The 19,119-nt window shown below is 45.8% G+C and overlaps 3 non-coding genes across 3 annotated transcripts; all 3 read right to left on the bottom strand.

The window, feature by feature from the left end:
• Positions 1-635: 635 nt before the first annotated feature.
• Positions 636-745, bottom strand: TRNAL-CAA (transfer RNA leucine (anticodon CAA)). Its single transcript has 2 exons — positions 708-745; positions 636-681 (listed from the first exon to the last, which is right to left on the bottom strand). It is a non-coding gene; the product is annotated as a tRNA-Leu (tRNA).
• A 903-nt stretch (positions 746-1,648) lies between these two features.
• On the bottom strand, positions 1,649-1,736 carry TRNAR-UCU (transfer RNA arginine (anticodon UCU)). Its single transcript is given in 2 exon segments — positions 1,649-1,684; positions 1,700-1,736. It is a non-coding gene; the product is annotated as a tRNA-Arg (tRNA).
• A 9,533-nt stretch (positions 1,737-11,269) lies between these two features.
• TRNAL-CAA (transfer RNA leucine (anticodon CAA)) lies at positions 11,270-11,380 on the bottom strand. Its single transcript has 2 exons — positions 11,343-11,380; positions 11,270-11,304 (listed from the first exon to the last, which is right to left on the bottom strand). It is a non-coding gene; the product is annotated as a tRNA-Leu (tRNA).
• Between the last annotated feature and the right edge of the window lie 7,739 nt (positions 11,381-19,119).

Consider the following 19,119-nt stretch of genomic DNA (forward strand, 5'->3'; position numbering starts at 1 on the left):
AGGAAGCCGGGGGAAGAAACAGTACGCTAGCCACACGCTGAGAGTTTGCAGCAAGATCGTCAGGCATACCGGGGAGGCAGATCGCAGGACGCCATCACCTGAAGTTCATCCCGCACGCTCCAACGATCCACCCCGTGAGGGTCTCACGTCATCACACCACCGTCCAGTTTTTTTTTATCTTCTTTTTCCAACTATTGTTATGAAGACTTTGGCTCAAAGCGGCTCCATAAGAGTCACAGGCACCCTTGATTTTCTGTTGTACACTTCCTAATCTCTTTCCCCCAAGACAGCTATTGGAAAGTATCTACACCTGGGTCGTTATTTTCACCTCTTTCGGTATGTCTTGTCTCCAAAGTGCGGAATAAGACTCTCGCGTTCCGTCCAGACCTCGTGGCTTAATGGGTAAGGTGTCTGACTTTGGATTGGAAGATTGCAAATTTGAGTTGTCTTGAGGTTGCTGGTGGTTTAGATCCCCAGGTTACTGTTCTTTTGAGTCTAGAGATTGTACATTGCTGTCTTATGTTATGAAATCAATGTCTTCTGCAATGTACTCTTTCAACGCTTAAATTCAATCTTGGATTTTTTCTCAAAAAATTGTTGAATTAAACGAAGCTCAAAGCACAAAAAGAGATGACTGTCAGAAGTGGGATTTGAAGCCACACCTCCACATGGAGACCAGAAGACCCTCACAGAGAGAAGATAGCATTCTTGAGTCTGGCACCTTAGACCACTCGGCCATCCTGACAAGCTACTGCTGCTACGAAAGAAGATATTTTTTTTACATGGTTTCAAGGCAAGGGACTAGCTCTTAGGGGACCTTTTGCCACTGCATTGGTTTAAAGTGGCTTCATTAGAGTCACAGGGTAAGCAGACTTGAGATCCTGCATGTGAAGGCTAAGATTTCACATGTGTTTTTTGATGTGCCATATGTCCACCAAACATATCGCCCCCTGGGCATGCAGGGTTCTTCTACGTATTGTGCGTTGCCAACACCTTTAATGAAATCAAAGTTGATTGCGATGTACTGTTTCAAACACTTAAAGGCAAACTTTAATTCTATCTCCAACTATTGTTATGAAGACTTTGGCTCCAAGTGGCTCCATAAGAGTCACAGGGCACCCTTGATTTTCTGTTGTACATTTCCTAATCTTTTTGCCCAAAGAAATCTATGTGATCATCCTTTGTATAATGTGCCACAGGGCCCACTACTGAAACACATTTCACACTAGAGTAAAATCTGTAAATTGTATTACAGACATTTTTCAGAGACAATTTGTGGATATTGCAACCTAAAACTAAACAAGCACATCAAATGCAGTCAACCACTGGAAAAAAAACACCACTCTAGTGGGACTCGAACCCACAACCTTTGAATATTGGCATTATTTTCGCATCAAAACTTTAATCTTACAAACGGAGCGCTAAACTGCTTTCCACACTTGTGTTAGATAGTTCTATTGTTTCAGATTACCATAATTTCTCACAAACAAATTGTGGATATTTGGAAATACAATTTAATGCTTCAATTAAAATCTGTCAGATTAAGATCTGTCAATAGTATTACAGAAATTTTTCAGAGACAATTTGTGGATATTGCAACTTACAACTAAACAAGAACATCAAATGCAGTCAACCACTGGAGAAACAACAACTCAGGTGGGACTCGAACCCACAACCTTTGAATGCCTTGCTCAAGTGCTAGAAGTCCAATGCGCTATCCATTGCGCCACAGAGCCTAGACATGTAATCAGAAAACGTCATGAATCCACCTATCTGACTCACGCATAATCCTTCGTACATAGATGTTTCAAATGCATTAGTCGTTTCTGTGTCCTATGTTTGTCTGCGTGTTCTTAATTAACATCAGTCAGAGGAAGGACAGTGGTCATAAAAAGCATATTGTGCCATGTGAAGTAAAGGAAATATAGTTATGTTTCTCTATGAGAAACGTATCCACACATTTTTTTCTCAAACTTTACATGCAGACTGCGTGGCCTAATGGATAAGGCATCTGACTTCGGATCAGAAGATTGAGGGTTCGAGTCCCTTCATGGTTGGAGTTGCTGGAGGTTTGGTTCTGTTGTTCTTAAAAGTTCTTCGATATCAATGAATGTCAGGGAAGTGGAAACTAAGATTTCAATAGTTTCTTTCCATGTTACGTGTCACACAAGATCTTTAGTCCCTCTTGGTATGAAAGGCAGACATGTCAAAACTAAGATTTCAAGTGTTTTTTTTCAATGTGCCATATGATCACCGAATGTAACCCCATCTTGGCCTACACGGTACCTCTACGGATAGTGCGTTGTTGCGAGATTTGATTCAATCAAAGTTGTCTGCAATTTACTCTTTCAAAAACTTTCAGCAAACATGAATTCTTTTTCCAACTATTGTTATGAAGACTTTGGCTCAAAGCGGCTCCATAAGAGTCACAGGCACCCTTGATTTTCTGTTGTACACTTCCTAATCTCTTTCCCCCAAGAAATCTATGTGACAGCTATTGGAAAGTATCCGACCTGGGTCGTTATTTTCAACTCTTTCGGTATGTCTTGTCTCCAAAGTGCGGAATAAGACTATCGCTTTCTGTCCAGACCTCGTGGCTTAATGGGTACGGTGTCTGATTTTGGATTGGAAGATTGCGGATTTGAGTTGTCTTGGGGTTGCTGATGGTTTAGATTAGACTTGTGCATTCGTCTTCGGGCGAACATGAAAACGAGCACGAAGAGGCCGGTTTTTTGTTCGTTCCGAAGGAACGTAGAACAGAATACAGTGCCGGCAAACCGTAGGCGAAGACGAAGACTCACAATCACGAAGAATCGAAGATTCTTCGTGATCGTCTTCGTTTTTGCCGCGCAACCGCCAAAATTTCAAACAGGAGTGAGCTGATCCTCGTCTGTCCAATCAGCTCACTCTTGTGACGTAACGCTAAGGGTCTCGTCCAATGCCTGTGCTGCTGTTTTTTGAATTCTGAAGGCGCCTTTATAAGACCAGAGCTTGCCTGAGAGATCCATTCATTTTTCGCTGTGACTGCTTTGGCAACACTGCTGTGCTGCATCCGAGCGTTACAGAGAGAGATTGTTCTGTTCTGTGTGAGACTGGTAAGCCTTAGCCTGCCATTTCTCACTGTGTACTTCAGCCTCACTTCAGTGCTACTTAATTAATATATTTAATAATAATAATTTGATTAATTTAATTTTTTTAAAATTAATTTGTCATCAACTTTAGTGTAAGTGCTGTTGAGTTGACAGTGCACCCAGTGCCTCAGTGGCACTGGGGTGCCCTTGCCCTGGGCTGGCACTAGTGCCTATTGCCTGTCCTGCTTAAATAAATTAAATAGAATTTATAAATTACAATTTAATAGAATCTATAATTTAATAGTTCATTATAATATTATATATATATATATATTTGTCAGTCATATATATATATATACTATAGTATACTAGTGTAGAGTGTACTGTAGACATTCATCTACTAGTGTCTAATTTAAAATCAGTAATATTAATTAATATAATTAATAATTGAATTCATTATAAAATTATATATATATTTGTCAGTTATAGTTAGTAATAGTATACTAGTGTAGAGTGTACTGTAGACATTCAGAACATCTACTAGTGTCTAATCTAAAATCAGTAATATCAATAATTCTCTAATTCTTTCTTATCTTAATAGTTAATTAAATTAGCTATAAATAAAAGTAATAATATTAATTAATTACTACTAGCGTATAGTTCAGCTAATCTTATTAGTACTGGTGCTGCAGCTCTATAGTTTGTGCTTTGTTTTAGCAACAGTAAGAGACCAAGTCAATTTTTCTTAATTAATCTTTCATTTTATTTCATTTGTTTTGCTCACCTCAGTCCATCAGTGAAGTGAACTTGTTGGGCTAGTGAGTGCAGCCGCATAAGTGCTGTGTTTTTTTTTGATCAGCAAGCAGTGACGTTAACTGTTTTGCAAAGATTTTCTCATTTATTTTACATTTTATTTCAATTTTATTAAAAGTACCCTTAGTGTTTTGCTCACCTCAGTCCATCAGTGAAGTGAACTTGTTGGGCTAGTGAGTGCAGCAAGCAGTGAAGATAACCGTTTTGCTGTGACATTTTATTTTATTTCTAATTCTTTTCAAGAAAAATTGACTGTGACGAGCTGTACTAAGCAAAGCTTCAAGCTACTAGCTGTAGTACTAAAATAATTCTAATCTTCTTTAATCTTAATCTATAATATATTATAAATAATAATATTCTAATTCATAATCTATAATATAAGTAATTCTAATTCTAAATTCTAATTCATAATCTATATTCTTCTATCTATAATACATAATATATAAGTAAATTAGTTCTAATCTATTAATATTATATAACTTAATATTAATTAATAAATCATATACTGAATCTGATTTAACCTCACTTTAGCTTAGTGGGTTTGAGAGCGTCTGCCTAGAGGTAGACTTATAGTAAGGAAATATAGCTTTAGGCTAGCATAGTGGTAGGCTAAGCTCTTAGGCCCGTGTAAATTCAAATTAAAAATAAAATACTGCTAGTTATTAAATAGTTAATCTTGAGTTAATAATTTCAATAACTTTAGGATTTTGGCAGATTGCACACAGCACAGTGCAGTAGTGCATAGTTTTACTTTTTAAGCAGTAGCACTGAAGAGAACTTCCTCTAATTTTTTTGTCTTTAATTCGTTTTTCCTTTTTTTTATTTTTATTTTTTTATTTTTTTTTTTATAGTTTTTTAAACACTACACTACACTACACTACACTACACTACACACACAACACAAAATTTGAAATGGATCCTCCTTTTGGGACTAAGGAGGGACAAGCTCCATCTACCACCACCACCACCACCACCAGCACCACCACCAGCACCACCACCAGCTCTAAGATGCAGCCTTTGCGTCAGTCTAGTCGGCCAAGTAGGCCAAGCTCTCGCTTATCATTTGGGGAAGCATTGCTTGAAGGATCATCAAGTAAAGGAAAGGCACCAAAAGCAGGCAGTAGTAGTGCGGCTAGGCCCACAAGCTCTATGGTTTTTTACGGAAAGCCTAAAGCACCAGAAGCACGTTCAAAGTTAAAGGGTAGCACAAGTAGTACCAGCCCAGTGACTAAAAAGAAGTGCCTTTTGCCCCAAGCAGCATCTTCCCCATCCACCAGCAGCATGCAAGGTACCAAGCAGAGCCAAATTAGCAGCAAGACTCAGAGGGGTCCCAAACCAAAGCGATCTCATTCCTTTGTAGGGAAAACCACCACCACCACCACCCCCGCCTCTACCACCACTAGTGCTGCGCCTACTGTTCCCACTGGTACCGCCACGCCATGTCCTCCTAGTACCTCTAGCAAGCCACCAAGTCCTTACAAAATTTTTGTAAAGACAGTTAGAGAGAGGGCTACACATAGTGGAACTCCACCTAGCGAGGTAGCAGAGGAGCCTGAGACTGAGAGGCCAAGTGCAGAGTCTATTCTTCCTGCTCGCACTACTACTAGTCACGAGTCTCACGACGATATCAGTCTTAGCTCCAGCCTAGCAGGAATTCCATTCGATCTGGCTAATGAAGAGCTAGACTATGAGCCAGAGGAAGTAGAGGAGATGAGTGGTCAGGAATCAGATTCCTCAGGGAGCAGTGTCCAAATGACTAGTGCACAATTTTCCCCTGAGCCTCCACCTTCTCCGCTACGATCATCACCATCACCACCACCAGCAGCAGCAGCAAAACCTAGCAAATCTAAAGCAATTAGCAGTCCCACTATGGCCAGTACTGTTACCACCAGTCCCACCACCACTAGTTCTGCCTCTGTTCATCCACCCCGAGCAGTAAGAGCAGCACCCAAGGCACACTCCAAGGCTATGCGCGCCCCAATTTGGGAGCACTTTGAAAATGTTGAAGAAGGGCGCTATGGAAAGTGCAAACATTGTGGGAAGCTAATAAGCAGAGGGAAAGTGTCTGGCCATTTTACCAGTGCTAGCATGAAGCATCACCTCAGCACTCAACACAACGCTGTGCTATTGGGGAAAGATGCAGAGGTAAAACTTAGTGCAGGCAGCATAGCTGGTGGCCGTGGAAAAACCCCAACAGCTTCTTCTTCTGAGCCAATAGCAGCAGCAGCAGCAGCAGCAGCAACTAGTGCTGGCAGCCAGAGACCAAGGCAGGTTGGAGCACTGCATGCCCAGCCCACCCTGGAAGAATTTGGGGCATTCCACTCCAAGAGAACGATGCCCAAACAGCAGGCCAATAAAGTAACGCGACTTATTGGTCAGTTCATTGCTGTTGGAGGGGCATCCTTCTCCATGATTGAAGGGGAGCCTTTCAAACAATTGATGGCGGCTGTGGCTCCACAATACACAGTTCCGTCACGTTCCACTTTCAGCAGGAACATTGTCCCCTCGCTGTATCGGTCCTGTGTTGCAGCAGTGAAAGAGGAGCTTTCCAAGGCTGCTGGTCAGTGTGTTCATTTCACTACAGATTTGTGGAGTGCACCTAGCGCCCAGCATGCCTTTCTTTCTTTGACAGCACACTGGTGGCAGCCCGGTGTGTCTAAGGAAGTTGCTGCAGCAGGCTACCGATCATTCCTTCTCCATGCAGAAGTGATGGATGAAAAGCACACTTCCCAAAATATTCTGCATGCGATTAGGAAAATGTTTAGCCTTTGGGTGGGAGCAGAGGCGGGCACCAATGTTGAAGTTGGTTTTGTGGTAACTGACGGAGGTGCCAATATGGTGAAAGCGCTGCGAGATGGTCATATTGTTGGTGTGCGCTGTGCAGCCCACATCATCCATCTTGTAGTGAAGGCAGCAATGTCAGAAGGAACTAATGTGGCAGCAGTAGTTCTGTCCCGCTGCAGAAAGATCGCTGGGCACTTTCACCATAGTGTTAAGGCTAGCCAACTTTTGAGGGAAGAGCAAGAGAGGTCAGGTCTTCCCGTACACTGCCTACGTCAGGATGTCAGTACACGGTGGAACTCCACGTTAGACATGCTAGAGAGGATTTTGGAGCAGCAGAGGGCAATCCATAATCTTGCCTCAGAGCACAATATTGGGATTACCTCTCCATTGAATAGGGAGGATTGGACAGTGATCGCCCAGCTAGTGGCAGTCCTTAAACCATTCAGGGATGCCACAGAAAATTTAAGCTCAAACACTGCCAGTCTGGCCCAGGTAATCCCAGTGTTCTCCCATCTAGGCAGCAAGATGGATGTGTTCCTTGGAAACCGTGAGGCTGTTCAAGGTGGCACTCTACATCCTGACGTAGCAGCCATAGTCAGGAAGCTGAAGGATCTGCTAAAAGTACACCTTCGCAAGCGAATGGAAGAGAGTCCCGAAATGATGCTAGCGTGCCTTTGTGATCCAAGAATTAAGGGAAAGCTAGCTTTGAAATTCAATGTTCTCAGTAGCTACCGGGAGCAATTGGTCAACAAGGTGCGTGACTGGCAGCGTAAAATGGGAATGCTGTCCGAGGAGGGTGAGGTGCAGGAGGAGGAAGAGATGATGTGGTCTGCTACCCCTAGCAGCAGCATCAGCAGCAGTGCCACAAGCAGCACAACACAGCTGAGTGGAGCAGCTGCGTTTTGGGAAGAGGCACTTGGCAGTATAGTTGGACCATCTGACAGAGCTAGCAGCAGAAAGGAGAGTAGTGCTGCTGAAATGGTCAAACTTTACCTCTGTGAAGTTCCTTCTGCTCCTAATGTTGATCCTCTTAGCTACTGGGATGAAAAGAAGAGTGTGTGGCCTGCACTCTCATGGGTTGCGCAGCAGCTTCTATCATGTCCGCCAACCACTGTTCAAAGTGAGCGCGTGTTTTCTATGACTGGAAACATACTGAGTCCACAGCGCTCACGCATGGCACCTCATCTGATGGAGCAGATTGCCTTTCTTAAATTCAATCTGCCCAAATTGGGTTACCCAGCTCTTAGCTTGGAAAGTTACATTTTTTCTCTCTAATGTTTAAGGTAGTTTCTCCCCCTGGTTGCACTTGCTGCGGTGTGGCAATGCCTGCTACCTCCGCTGGTGTAGCCAATTTACGCTAGGGCCTAGTGTCTGAGCTCTGTAAGTCCGCTCCCAAACGCCTAGGACTGACAGTCTTTGGATGCTTTGCCCTGGGGTGAAACAGGTGAGTGGGTCGTCAATTGCCCACTCATTCACCTTTTTCCGTTTCCAACGCTGCTGCTGGTGGTGGTGCCAGTATCTTTTGCCAGTTCGCTTCCTGGCTGAAATCATGCCTCAGATGTCCCTAATGGAAAGGGTAGTTTCTCCCCCCTGGTTGCACTTGCTGCGGTGTGGCAACGCCTGCTACCTCCGCCGGTGTAGCTAGCTTATGCTAGGGCCTTGTGTCTGAGTTCTGTAGGTCTGCTCCCAAACGCCAAGGACTGACAGTCTTTGGATGCTTTGCCCTGGGGTGAAACAGGTGAGCGGGTCGTCAATTGCCCACTCATTCGCCTTTCCCAATTCTGCTGCTGCTGGTGGTGGTGCCAGTGTCTCTCTTCAATGCCAGTTCGCTTCCTGGCTAGTGTCATGCCTCGAATGTCCCTGATGGTAAGGGTAGTTTCTCCCCCCTGGTTGCACTTGCTGCGGTGTGGCAACGCCTGCTACCTCCGCCGGTGTAGCCAGCTTACGCTAGGGCCTTGTGTCTGAGTTCTGTAGGTCTGCTCCCAAACGCCAAGGACTGACAGTGCTTGGATGCTTTGCCCTGGGGTGAAACAGGTGAGCGGGTCGTCAATTGCCCACTCATTCGCCTTTTCCAATGCTGCTGCTGCTGGTGGTGGTGCCAGTGTCTCTTCTCTGCCAGTTCGCTTCCTGGCTAGTGTCATGCCTCAAATGTCCCTTATGGTAAGGGCAGTTTCTCCCCCCTGGTTGCACTTGCTGCGGTGTGGCAACGCCTGCTACCTCCGCCAATGTAGCCAGCTTACGCTAGGGCCTTGTGTCTGAGCTCTGGAAGTCCGCTCCCAAACGCCAAGGACTGACAGTGTTTGGATGCTTTGCTCTGGGGTGAAACAGGTGAGTGGGTCGCCAATTGCCCACTCATTCGCCTTTCCCAATTCTGCTGCTGCTGCTGCTGGTGGTGGTGCCAGTGTCTCTTCGATGCCAGTTCGCTTCCTGGCTAGTGTCATGAATCAAATGTCCCTAATGGTAAGGGCAGTTTCTCCCCCCTGGCTGCCTCTGTCTGCGGTGTGGCAACGCCTGCTACCTCCGCCGGAGTGGCCAGCTTACGCTAGGGCCTAGTGTCTGAGCTCTGGAAGTCTGCTGCCAAACGTCTAAGACTGACAGTCTTTGGGTGCTTTGCCCTGGGGTGAAACAGGTGAGTGGGTCACCAATTGCCCACTCATTCGCCTTTCCCATTTTTCAATGCTGCTGCTGGTGGTGGTGGTGGTGCCAGCATCTCTTCTCTGCCAGTTCGCTTCCTGGCTAGAGTCATGCCCAAAATGTCCCTAATTGTAAGGGCAGTTTCTCCCCCCTGGCTGCCTCTGTCTGCGGTGTGGCAACGCCTGCTACCTCCGCCGGAGTGGCCAGCTTACGCTAGGGCCTTGTGTCTGAGCTCTGGAAGTCTGCTGCCAAACGTCTAAGACTGACAGTGTTTGGGTGCTTTGCCCTGGGGTGAAACAGGTGAGTGGGTCGCCAATTGCCCACTCATTCGCCTTTTCAATGCTGCTGCTGGTGGTGGTGCCAGCATCTCTTCTCTGCCAGTTCGCTTCCTGGCTAGAGTCATGCCCAAAATGTCCCTAATGGTAAGGGCAGTTTCTCCCCCCTGGCTGCCTCTGTTTGCGGTGTGGCAACGCCTGCTACCTCCGCCGGAGTGGCCAGCTTACGCTAGGGCCTTGTGTCTGAGCTCTGGAAGTCTGCTGCCAAACGTCTAAGACTGACAGTGTTTGGGTGCTTTGCCCTGGGGTGAAACAGGTGAGCGGGTCGCCAATTGCCCACTCATTTGCCTTTCCCATTTCCTTTTCCATTTCATTATTTTCCTTCTGATACACAACCAACCAAACATAACACACACAATAACACATATAACACATATAACACACAGTGACATCACACATAACACACATACACACACACTTACAATGCACAAAACACAAGGACCTTTTCCTTGTTATTTGCCCTGGCCTTCACTCACTAATAGCATTACATTAACACTATAACTCACACTTCACCCTATAACATTTTTCCATCCACATACCTGCCAACAGACCCAACTTTTTCAGGGACAGTCCTGCTTTTTTCCAGTCCTGTCCCATCTAATTTAGCTAAACTAGGTATGCAAAATGCAAATACACATAGGTAGTTATAGCTCGGTAGGTAACGCTACTATAAACATTTAATAAATATAATCAAGTACTAAATAATAAATCTAACTTTAAAATACATTTAAATAAACCCCTATTTTTTTTTAAAAAAAAACATTAAAATTAAATTATTATTATTTAGACATAATCCATCTTTAACCAAACCAGTGCACTGCTACTAATCTTAAACATAACCGTACATTAACCCTAAGCTATTTTTTAGTTCTTGTCCAACATTTTTCCATCAGCATACCTGCCAACACACCCAAGATTTTGGTGGACAGTCCTGCTATTTTCCAGTCCTGTCCAATAAGTAAGTTGGGTTGTTGCAAAGTATGCCATTGTAAATAGGTAGCAAATGTTAGGCATGTAAAGTGGTCCAAAATCAATTTAAAAATGTAAAATATTCCCTATTCTTTTATTAAACATCTATGGACAGTACACCTCGGTATGTGTGTGCAACTCTATTGGTCGTTTCGGCAGGGGGCTCGCCTGCCATCAACGAATGAAGTGCATTCTGCAGTTCTGCAATTCACTCGTTGATGCCAGACCAGCCCCCTGCCGAAACGACCAATAGAGCTGCACACACGTACCTTCACGGCAGCTGCTGCTGCTGTGATGTGTTATTAACCCCGTATTAACCCCTGCTAGGCAACCAGGAGGAAAACGAAGATTAAACGAGCACGAAGAATGTCCGCGAATATTCGCCCGAAGAGAAGACAGGAACGGGCGAATATTCGCGGAATACGAAGATTTTTTTTTCCCCGAAGACGAGCACGAAGACGAACACGAAGAGCCCCCTGGTGCCCAAGTCTAGTTTAGATCCCCAGGTTACTGTGTTTTGAGTCTAGAGATTGCACATTGCTGTCTTATGTTATGAAATCAATGTCTTCTGCAATGTACTCTTTCAACGCTTAAATTCAATCTTGGATTCTTTCTCAAAAAATTGTTGAATTAAACGAAGCTCAAAGCACAAAAAGAGATGATTGTCAGAAGTGGGATTTGAACCCACGCCTCCACATGGAGACGAGAAGACCCTCACAAAGAGAATATAGCATTACTTGAATCTGGCGCCTTAGACCACTCGGCCATCCTGACAAGCTACAGCTGCTCCGAAAGAAGATATTTTTTTTACATGGTTTCAAGGCAAGGGACTAGCTCTTAGGGGACCGTTTGCCACTGCATTGGTTTAAAGTGGCTTCATTAGAGTCACAGGGTAAGCAGACTTGAGATCCTGCATGTGAAGGCTAAGATTTCACATGTGTTTTTTGATGTGCCATATGACCACCAAACTTATCGCCCTCTGGGCATGCAGGGTTCTTCTACGTATTGTGCGTTGCCAACACCTTTAATGAAATCAAAGTTGATTGCGATGTACTGTTTCAAACACTAAAAAAAAAAGGCAAACTTTAATTCTTTCTCCAACTATTGTTATGAAGACTTTGGCTCCAAGTGGCTCCATAAGAGTCACAGGGCACCCTTGATTTTCTGTTGTACATTTCCTAATCTTTTTGCCCAAAGAAATCTATGTGATCATCCTTTGTATAATGTGCCACAGGGCCCACTACTGAAACACATTTCACACTAGAGTAAAATCTGTCAATTGTATTACAGACATTTTTCAGAGACAATTTGTGGATATTGCAACCTAAAACTAAACAAGCACATCAAATGTAGTCAACCACTGGAAAAAAAACACGACTCTAGTGGGTCTCGAACCCACAACCTTTGAATATTGGCATTATTTTCGCATCAAAACTTTAATCTTACAAACGGAGCGCTAAACTGCTTTCCACACTTGTGTTAGATCGTTCTATTGTTTCAGATTACCATAATTTCTCACAGACAAATTGTGGATATTTGGAAATACAATTTAATCTTTCAATTAAAATCTGTCATCTTAAAATCTGTCAATAGTATTACAGAAATTTTTCAGAGACAATTTGTGGATATTGCAACTTATAACTAAACAAGAACATCAAATGCAGTGAACCACTGGAAAAACCACGACTCTGGTGGAACTCGAACCCACAACCTTTGAATGCCTTGCCAAGTGCTAAAAGTCCAATGCGCTATCCATTGCACCACAGAGCCTCGATATGTAGACAGAAAACGTCATGAATCCACCTATCTGACTCACGCATAGTCCTTCGTACATAGATGTTTCAAATGCATTAGTCGTTTCTGTGTCCTATGTTTGTCTGCGTGTTCTTATTTAACATCAGTCAGGATAAGAGTGATGACGTAGTCACGTAACTACGTACGTTTGAGGTGTGGTGATGGGCCGGCGGATGGTGAAGGGGCAGCATGGCTAGCGCGGAAGTACCGTAATCCCAAACGCCGACCGCTGACCGCTGACCGCCGACCGCCGACCGCCGAATGTTAAACGCCGAGCACCGAGCACCGAGCATTAAGCACCGACCGCACGCAGTGACCAGGGCTGAGCCCTGAGCTCGGGACGGCTTCAGACGACGGTGCCTTTTCTTCTCCTCCTTGATGGGGGGTGGAATGGAGACAGAGTGCTGAGTTTTGGATGTGGAGCGGTGGGGATTGCCTGGACTCCGGATGACGAACCTTTGTTTTTTGGGTTCCTGACGGTTTCCTGACGGTTTCCTGACGGCGGTGCTTCATCTGTTGTTTTTGGTTTTTTTTGTTTCCTACGTTTTGGCAACCAATTGCGGCGTGAGTGTTAGAAGCTGGACGCGGATGCTAAGCGTGGCAGAGTGCCAATAAAGCTCCAATAAAGTTGGAAGCGGTAACCGTGAGTTTCCTGGCTACTGGCTATTACACTCTTGATATCTCTAAATGAAATTACTAAAACCTGAATTAGCTGGACGCGGATACTAAGCGTGGCAGAGTGCCAATAAAGCTCCAATAAAGTCGGAAGCGGTAACCGTGAGTTTCCTGGCTACTGGCTATTACACTCTTGATATCTCTAAATGAAATTACTAAAACTTGAATTAAACCAACAAGAAATACATGAAACATACGAACTGTGTATATATGTATAAATATATATATATATAAATACTCCCTTTTTTTTTTTTTTTTTTGAAATAACATCCTATATTGCTATTGAAGATTATACCTTTCATTTTTTGAAATCTGATGTGTATGGATTTGCATATAATTTGCACTAATTCGCCTTAAATAGATTCTGGTTTAAAGGCGTAAAGATTTTTAAAGGTCTCTTCTCTATAGATAAAAGCGGGCAACGATAATGCCTCCAAAAGGTGACAAAACTGGCAAGGGTGATAAAGAGGAAAAATCTAAAATGTCTGTGAAAACAAAGAAACCTCCTCCAATTAGTGCCTACTACTCTCCTAAAAGTCAAACGGATACTTCTGTCTTATCATCTAAATCGTCTCCAGATCGACTAAGTGAGATTAGTATAACCAACCCGCCAGATTATATTACAAAGACCAATTTGATGATGGCACTAGATTCTTTATATATTAAAATTAAAGCTGATTTGGACCATAATCTTAAAGAATATAAGGAAGAAATGACCCATATGAAGGTCACTTTAGCTGCTCAATCAAAAGAAATTACTATGCTACATTTGAAAATCAAACAGCTTCAATCTCAAAATGAAGTATTAAAAGCAGATTTAACAAGACAAGATCTTAAACTTGCAGACCTAGAAGACAGGTCACGCAGACAAAATCTTAAAATTCGTGGGATATCTGAAGATGTGATCGAACTGGAACCGTACTTGATGGAACTACTTTCAACATATATAGACTGTCCAAAATACGGTCCGATATTAATTGAAAGAGCCCATAGACTTCCGCTGCCTCCTAATTGGACACAAACAAATACACCTAGAGATGTTATTATCTGTTTTGCCAACTCCAGAATCAAAGAAGATCTAGTTAAAGAAATGAGAAGGAACCCTACTAAAATTGCAAAATTTGCATCCCTAACTACATATCTCGATCTTTCACGTGCAACCAGAATACACAGAAAAAAATATTTTGATATTACTACTGGACAGCAAGGTTTTTAAATCTGGCGCCAAACAGAAGATCCCGCCCTGAGCAGAGTCAAGGCCACGCCTCCAGACGTCCATCATGTCCACGGCACCAGCCAGAAGGAGTAGCTGCGCCCCTAGTGGACGGACCGGCGTCCGGGCAGCAGGTAAGGGAACCCCTCTGGGAACTCCTGCATAGACGGGCAGCCTTAGATCTGCTCGTCGAGGAGTTCCCGGATCCGACCCTCCTTCTCCCATGTCGGTGGTCGGTCTGTTCGCCGCCGGCACGGAGAGAACGTGTACGTCCCTCGGGTGCCCGTGCGCCGCGAGCGGTAGTCCGCTCGCCGACCACGGGTCTGGAGGGAGAAGTATCGGGTCCCAGTGATCTGCGAGCAGACCCCCGCCCGCGGCTAACAGGGCCCGAGGACGTGACTGTGACAACTACCTGTTTACGGCAAAATAATATTATTTATTCCTGGGGTTTCCCCACAAAATTGCGAATTAATTATCAAGGGAAAATCTATATTTGCAATGATCCTACACAAGCAAAGGACAATTTACTGAAATGGAATCTTACCATATAAGACTCTCTAATCTATAGAAGAAAATTTATGTTGTTTTTTATTTATTTTTTTTATTTTACATTTGTTTGTTTTTTTTTTTTTTTTTTTTTTTTTATGATATAAAGTATACGATATTACCATATTATTACCTAAAATACTATTCTAATTGGGAAATATTATGATTGGTTTATTCATTGAGTTGGCAATGTACTGGTTGGAAATGATGTGTTATGTGTTATAATTTTAGTCCAGTCACTAAGCTGGCAACGTATTGGTTGGATACTGTTACGTACCTGGCTGCCGGTTCCTCTGGGTCCGCGGATCTTCAGCCGCTGCGGAGAGGAGGGAGACCGCCGGCTTCACCGCAACGGCATCAGCCGCCACGGAGGAGGGGGAGACCCCCCACCTTGCCGCAGCGACCTCCACGGAGAAGGGGGAGACCCCCCGCCCTGCCACAGCAGCTTCAGCCGCCGCGGAGGAGAGGAAGACCTCCCTCCTCCGCAAGACAGCTTCTGCCGCCGCGAGGACGGGGAAGACCCCGCAGCTCCACACGGCGGCCGCCGTCTATTGGAAACCGGTCCGGACCTGCCGCGTGTACTCGTTCCTCATGCCACCTAGTGGCGCCAGCCGGTACTACAGGTCTTTTTAAGAATTTGAGACCTCGCCAATCCCAAGATGGCCGCGGACCGGAAGTGACATAACGGGATTTTGAAATTATGGCGGGAAAACACTAATTGAGGTCCAGACTTCCTCTTCCTATTTAAGAGCCTCAGAAACCTTCCAGCTTTGCCTTCTGATGGTTGTACCTATCTTGCATAGTGTCTTCTCAGTACGCGTTCCTGTTGATTTCCCGTTACCGACCCGGCTTGTTCCTGTTACCGATTCCCTGGTGTTTGACTCTGGCTTTCCTCACGACGATTCTGACCTCTGGCTTCCTGACCTCGGCTTACCCTGCAACGATCCTGACTTCTGGCTTCCTGACCTTGGCTTGCTCATTGGCTATTCTGTACTGGACTCTGGTATCTGTCTATTTGGACTTGCACACGCTGTTCTACCTGATTACAGGTTCTATCTTACGCTGTGCGTGACAGAATCAGAAGGCCAACATGAGACCTGCATCGGTGGGACAGCAGAGCTCCACGGAGGATCGTTTGGATGGGATGGACCACCGTCTGGATCAGTTTGCCCAAGCTCTCCAGACGTTATTGCAACGCACCGACCCAGCACTACAAGGTCCTCAGGCAATTGCGGTTCATCCACCCCCACCGGCACCGGTCCACTCTGTACCTGCTCATCTACCTCCTCCTCAACGTTATGGTGGCGAGCCTGCAGCATGCAGAGGGTTCCTGAATCAGTGTGAGATCCATTTTGAACTTTCGCCTTATGCCTTCCCTACTGAACGGGCCAAGGTGGGCTATGTAATTTCTTTGCTCACTGACAAGGCACTGGCTTGGGCCTCTCCACTTTGGGAAAGAAATGCTCCTCCGGTTCGGTCCTACTCTGAGTTTGTCTCAACCCTGCGCTCGGTGTTTGACGTTCCTGGAAGGAGGAGTACGGCATCCGCATCACTGTTCTCCATCCGCCAAGGTTCCCGTTCTCTCCAGGAGTATTCTATTGAATGCCGTACCCTGATGGCTGAGGTCAACTGGACCAACGAGGCACTAGTCGCCGCATTTCTTAATGGACTATCCGAATCCCTCAAGGATGAGATTGCGGCTAGAGATCTTCCTTCGGATCTGGATGCGGTAATTCAGTACGTCTCCCAGGTGGATTTGCGTCTTCGTGAAAGACAAACTCAACGGGAGAGACTGAGACGACAGGAGAGAGGAACGAGGGACACCGTACGTCAGTTTTCTCAAGCTCCGTCCCCGTCCACTATGCCTGACTCCGTGGAGGAACCCATGCAGCTAGGGGCGGCTAGACTCACGGAACAGGAGAGGAGCAGGAGAAGAAGGGAGGGGTTATGCCTGTATTGCGGCCTTTCGGGGCATTTCCTGAGGAGCTGTTCTAAGAGGCCGGGAAACGCTCGCACCTAGGTAGGCTGAGGGGACCTACTATAGGTGTGATTCGACCATCCCCTGAAACCAAAATCACCCGTATGACAGTTCCGGTTCGTATAGTCTGGGCTAGGGGCTCCGTGGACACCGTGGCCTTCCTGGATTCCGGCGCCGCCGGCAACTTTATTGACTCTGATTTTTGTAAACGGTTCCTGGTTCCCACCCTTCCCTTACCCAACCCGTTGTCTGTGGAGGCTATCGACGGGAGACCGCTCCTTCAGGAGCACATCACTCTTCACACATCGCCTCTTACCCTCTTGGTAGGAGTGGTTCACAGCGAGTCAGTACAGTTATTGGTCATCAGCTCTCCTTCTGTTCCGATTATTTTGGGGTTCCCATGGTTGCGCAATCACAACCCTACGATTGATTGGTTTACGAACCAGATTACGGCTTGGAGCAGCACTTGTATGGACCACTGCCTCTCACCTGTAAAGACTGTTCCTGTGACACTAAGCTCCATTGGAACCTCAGTGCTGCCAGATCAGTATCGTTGTTTCGCGGATGTGTTCAACAAGAAGGAGGCGGAGAAATTACCTCCACACCGACCGTATGACTGTCCCATTGATCTACTCCCTGGTACCATGCCACCCAGGGGTCGGACCTATCCACTTTCGGTCCCAGAGACTAAAGCAATGGAAGAGTATATTGAGGAGAATCTTCGTCGGGGATTTATTCGCCGCTCCACGTCACCCGCTGGAGCGGGGTTTTTTTTTGTCAAAAAGAAGGATGGGGGACTTCGCCCTTGCATCGATTACAGAGGATTGAACAGAATCACCAGACGCAACACGTACCCCATTCCTTTAATTTCCGAGCTCTTCGACAGACTGCGTGGAGCTACTATCTATACTAAGCTGGATCTGCGGGGTGCTTACAACCTTGTTCGAATTCGCGAGGACGATGAATGGAAGACGGCATTTAACACACGATCAGGACATTATGAATACACGGTTATGCCGTTCGGGCTATGCAATGCCCCAGCTGTCTTCCAGGAGTTCATTAACGATTGCCTCAGGGATTTTCTGCAACAGTTCGTCGTAGTATATCTGGATGACATCTTGATTTACTCCTCAGACCTTTCCACCCATCGCACGCAAGTCGCTCAAGTACTAGACCGGTTACGGCAACACGGGCTCTACGCCAAGCTGGAGAAGTGCGAGTTCGAGGTTTGCAAGGTGCTATTCTTAGGGTACGTCATTACCCCGGAGGGGTTTGAAATGGACCCTGCTAAAGTACGTGCTATCAGAGACTGGCCGCAACCTGTGGGTCTGAAACCACTACAACGCTTTTTGGGGTTTGCCAACTACTACAGGCGTTTTATCAGAGACTATTCTAAGATCGCGGCGCCCCTAACGGCTCTCACTAAGAGAGGGGCTGACACGATGGTATGGCCGCCGGCCGCGGTTTCTGCATTCAATCAGTTAAGGGAGAGGTTCACCACAGCTCCTGTGCTCCGACATCCGGATCCCCTACTACCTTTTGTCCTGGAGGTAGATGCATCGGAGACTGGGGTGGGGGCTATCCTCTCTCAACGAGCCTCCTACAGTGGGCCACTACACCCATGCGGTTACTTTTCTAGGAGATTTTCTCCGGCAGAGAGAAATTACGATATCGGCAACAAGGAACTCTTGGCTGTCATTTTGGCCTTAGAGGAGTGGCGACATCTTCTGGAGGGTGTACAAGTTCCTACCTTGATCCTGACAGATCATAAGAACTTACAATATATAGAGTCCGCGAAATGTCTGAACCCTCGACAAGCCAGGTGGTCCCTGTTCCTGTCCCGGTTTCCCTTCGTATTGACCTACCGCCCGGGGTCCAAGAATGCCAAGGCCGACGCTCTCTCGCGGATGCATACCTTTCCTGATGAGGAGAATCACGAACCCGAGAGTATTGTACCCACAACAAAGGTCTTGGCTGCTACCCACCTCACCTGTCTCACTCCTCTCGTGGATCGTATTGCCAGGTTACAGTCTCAAGCTCCGGGATCTCTACCTACGGGCAAGCTGTTCGTTCCGGTTCGTTTTAGGTCTCGTGTTCTCCGTTTGTCCCATGGCTCCAGAACGGCAGGACACCCGGGGGTTACACGCACGAGGGATCTCGTTTCCAGAACTTTTTGGTGGCCAGGTTGGGCCAAGGACGTGGTGTTGTTTGTCCGATCCTGTACTAAGTGTGCAGCTAACAAGTCCTCCAGGAGAGCGCCTGCCGGGTTGCTCCGCCCTCTGCCACTTCCCTCAGCACCATGGACAC

This window comes from Sceloporus occidentalis, unplaced genomic scaffold, assembly GCF_023333645.1.
Source record: "Sceloporus occidentalis isolate IW3139 unplaced genomic scaffold, rSceOcc1.0.p SCAF_102, whole genome shotgun sequence".
Classification (NCBI taxonomy): Eukaryota; Metazoa; Chordata; class Lepidosauria; order Squamata; family Phrynosomatidae; genus Sceloporus; species Sceloporus occidentalis.